The 4671-nt window shown below is 31.4% G+C and overlaps 1 pseudogene; it reads right to left on the bottom strand.

The window, feature by feature from the left end:
* Nucleotides 1–3932: 3932 nt before the first annotated feature.
* On the bottom strand, nt 3933–4461 carry LOC127075734 (uncharacterized; annotated as a pseudogene).
* Between the last annotated feature and the right edge of the window lie 210 nt (nt 4462–4671).

Here is a 4671-nt window from a genome sequence, read left to right as displayed (position 1 = left end):
TATATTGACTTTAATTTCAAAAAGACAAAAAGAACTAACAACCACATTCAAACCTTTGGCATTTTGTGCTTTTTTCATTTAAAACTTTTGTTAAAATCAATTCACCAACTTCTTTGAAATTTTTACCACGAACTACAGGATTTTGACCCCTCATTTTTATTTTGGTACGTAGGCATAAGATTGAAGTTCTTGTCAAACACAAAAATATAATCAATGAATTCTTTTCTCACTCCCTCACTCTATATTTTATCAAACATCATTTACACCAAAAAACATATCACACAAAAAGGGCTCCATAGGAGTACCTAGGACATTTTGGGTGCTAACGGCTTCCATCTGTGTAACTAACCCTCTTACTTGTAATCTCTGACATTTTGTTATTTTTGATTTGAAAAATTCTTATCTTTGAGTTTTATTCGTACTCTTTCCTTTTCCTTTGGAAATAATAAAAGCGCGGTGGCGACTCTGATTTTACTGATATCAAGTTTATCCATAGTTTGATGATCACGAATTTACCGCTACACCAGTCTGCGCCTGCTATGCCAGTTGGGTTCGCGTGGGGAATTCCACCCAACTTTATGTCTAAGGGGTACACTCCAACCTTTGCTTCTATGCCGACATCTACCCCGATCCTGTCTGTGTCTCCTCCTATTGTGCATACTCTTTCCCGTGTTGAGGAAACCATCTATCATTCTGAGTCTTCTGAGAGTCCCGATATTTATGAGAAGATGTACGAAATGAAAGTCCAATTTCTTGAGTTGCGCAAGGAATTGAATACCCTGAGAGGGAAAAATTTGTTCAATAAAAGTGCTGCCGAATTATGATATTAAATAGAAAAAAGAAAACCCAAAATTTGTGTAATTCGCCTCCAATGAAACCAAAATCTGATGATCTTTCTTTCCTTTTCAACGTTCATCTTTCTTCATACCCTTTAGATTTCAGCTTTTTCTTTTTCCTTTCAATATTATTCAAGGTCAAATCCAAATAATGATTTGAAGTTTGAATCACTATTAGACATAGGTATCAATATCGAATCCTAATAATCATCCTTCCTACTTGAACCCTCATTTTCTTTTTGTTATGTCGTAAATAAATATTGAACCCCAATCACAGTTCCACAATCGGTTGTTATGTTGCTCCGTTCCACTGCTCCGCAATCTAGAGTTTCGTAATCGGTTGTTCTGCTGCTTGGAAATCTGCAGTTTCACAATAGACATTTCAAGCTATTAGTTTCTCTTTTCTATGCTACTAATATGGAAATTTCTCCACAAACATGTAAGGATTTAGAAAAGTTAGTGTTTTCTAATATCATGCTTTGCTTTGTGTAGATAAATTTTCATGAGTTTTGTTTGATTTTGTCATCTGGTTGCTGATTTTGATTTCTGGGTATTCTAAATATGTCTATTATAATTTACAGCATATTAATGACTGGTCAGAGCAATGTTTGATGCTTGCATATTTATCGTTTACTAAGCTAGTGTGTATCTTGTTATCACTGTCAGTGCCTAGTGCTTAAAATGAAAATCATTGTGTAAATTGAGATGAATGAACAAATCTTCTGTAACTACATTTATTGATGTATGAAATGTTGAAGATGATCATACACAAGGTATGGAAACACTATTATTGATATTCATAAGCATGCTCTTTAATATTTATTCCAATTCTTGTTTGAAATTTGAAACCTGTATTTGAAAAGTTTAGAATATCCAAAGGCTTGTTTGATTTGAAGAAAAATATCTTTATTGGATATTTTGTGCAATCTTGCTAAATTCACTCCTACACAGTGAAACAAATGCATATTTCCACCTGATCATACTTACTAAATACAAACAAACTCTTAATTTTTAAAATTGACTCTCTTAGTTAATTATTAAATTAACTACTTTTTTAATTATACTTGATTACCCATAAATCAACTTTTTGTTTAGCCCACAGAACTTATCCTGATATTCTATTTGCATGATGATAACTGAGTGAGCTATATAAACTCATGCTCTTCTCATTCATATCACCATTTTTGAGAAACACATTAGTTCTTCCTGATAAAGCTATTTATTTAACAAAATAAGCACCACTATATCCATCTTATTCAAATGACATCATAACGGATTTTTGTGCTTAATTTGACATATATTTTATATTTCTATAGTGATTAATTCTACTATAATACTTGTTTTTTTTTTTCAGACTTCTAAGGGACACGTGAATTATTTGATCAATTTTTATGTTTTAATAGTTTTGAAATAACTTGTAATACTTATATTAAACATTTAGACTTAGTAGTGAAATAAATTATGTGATTTTGGCCTCTTAATATATGTCCTTTAATTTATTTTTAAAAGAATGCATAAATAAAAAGTTATTTTACATATTTTAATTTACCTTTTATGTTGGTGTTCAATTATGGTGAAATTTTAAATTGATTTAGCATATTTTTATAAAAATTTGTATAAAGAATTTAAAATTATGGCGGTTTATACAATGGAATTTTGGTTAATAGCAGCAGTAAATTACGGCGGTTATAACTAACGTATAGATTTTAATTAGTATATGAAATATATGGCATTTAAAACTGCCATTATTTTCAGACAAAAACCGACACTTTAAACAACATACAAAACGGCGATTTGTGCGGCGTTTAATTTCTCACCGCCACTATTTTCCTAGCGGCAGCCATTACGACATATTTGTTATTTATTGCTGTTAAAATCTTCATAATCGTCTTAAGATAACCACCAAAATTTATGCGTTTTTTTGGTAGTAGGAGACTGGTACCATGTATCAGATGCAGTAGGAGAGTGTAGAAGTTGATTTTACATGGTGGAAGTGGGATATTTGTTTTTATCTATGTGTGAAATAAAAAAAAATGGGATGAAGTTTGTATGGTGGAGAGTATGTTTACATGAAGGTGTGGTTTTGTGTTATAGATGGAAGAAGAGGAATACGGCGTCAATGGCGTGAATAAAAGATAACAGGTTATGAGGTGAGAGATGGTGGTTTTAGAGATGTTAGTGGTAAGGTGAAAATGATATGGAGTAATACGTTATGTGGCTTCTTTGAAAAAAATGGTTGGTCATGGTGTTAAAGAAGGTGGCTGCTTGGTAGTCATTGAAGAGTGACAAGAGGTAGAAGGAGGTTATTAGTGCATGATGGTGGTGAGATGGTTATTGAAGAAATTCTTTAATCAAAATAAAATCAGAAGGATCATACAATAAATTCTCTTTATTTTTTATAAATTTTTTGATTAAAAAACAAAAATTAAAAAATAAAAAATCTGGTGGAATAATGATCGTAAAATTAAAATGAGTGTACTAAAATGACTAACGTGATATAAACCTCTCGAAAACATATAGATTTTGATCGGATCTTAAATTAAAAAATGAACGGTTAAAATGTTCACACTTTTTAAAATACGACTGAAAAAGTAGTCGAAAAAATAAAACAAACACGTCAGATTAAACTATGTGAACCGTAGATCAATAAAAATGACGTCTGCAAGCTTGATTTTGAAATTTTTCGTCCACTTATTTCAATTACATTTGAGGATCAGTTCCACTGGTCTGTATGTAAATCCGAAAATTTTATTTCAATCGAAATTTTAGTCAATATGCAGCATGAAATGCATGTTAATTATACTATATAGATGATGTAAATATCATGATGAATGTATCAATTTGATGATTCAGAATCAAAATTTAAGGTATGATAATTGTTACATTTAGTTTTTCACTTGTTACTTTTCTTAATTTGTGTGCAACAACCTTAAGGCTTTTGTTTTAAGACGGAGGGAGTAGATAATAAGAACATGCAGATAATATCAATTACAATTGGAAAAATGAGAATTTTATTAAGGCAAAAACATTTACTAATACACAAGACGAGTTTCCTCAAACTGATTAGTGAATTGGCTTAACAATTGGAATGACCTTTGGAATGACCTTTGGAACAGGCTTGTAAATGGGAACATAAACAGGTTTAACAATGGGAATAATTGGCTTTTTGAAGAAATAATGCTTATGCTTAAGAAATGCCTCTGGCTCAACAACAGATGGGATAGGTTTTTCCACTATGACAAGTTTGTGGAATGGCTTATAGGTTGGAATAATTGGCTTCATTGGGTCCTTGTAGGTTTGGCTTTGTCACCCCTTCATTTACAAGCTTCTCTTCTGTTTTCACCTCATTCCCTACACAAATAAATGCAAAATTACTATGACAATTGCCAACAAATTATATATTTCTATCTGTGTGAATGTGAAAATGTGTGAATGTGAAAATGACAAACCTTAAGGATCATTTCTTGCTAAAACAGAAGTAGCATACAAGAATGTGACAAGGAGCAATATAGGAATACAGAAAGCCTTTTTCATGATTGAGAAAATCCACAAAAGTGGTTTAGAAGTGGAAGCTGAATAGCGAAGCTTGAGTTACAATTCTCATAAACATGCAATATTTATACTATAAGCTACTATAGAGGATAATCAATGGTGCATAAGTGACTTATTGATTTTTTGTGTTCAATAAATTATTGGTGGCTGATAATTGTGTTTAGCACCGTTTATGTGGCTGATAATTGTGTAGGATCATATATAATACTTCCAGTTTGTTAGGGAAGGTTCAAATTTTACTTAGAAAACAATAAATTTCAGTGGAACACACGCAGAGATACTA

The sequence above is a fragment of the Lathyrus oleraceus genome, chromosome 4 (genome assembly GCF_024323335.1).
Source record: "Lathyrus oleraceus cultivar Zhongwan6 chromosome 4, CAAS_Psat_ZW6_1.0, whole genome shotgun sequence".
Classification (NCBI taxonomy): domain Eukaryota; kingdom Viridiplantae; phylum Streptophyta; class Magnoliopsida; order Fabales; family Fabaceae; genus Lathyrus; species Lathyrus oleraceus.
This window is presented reverse-complemented; position numbering and strand designations above follow the sequence as displayed.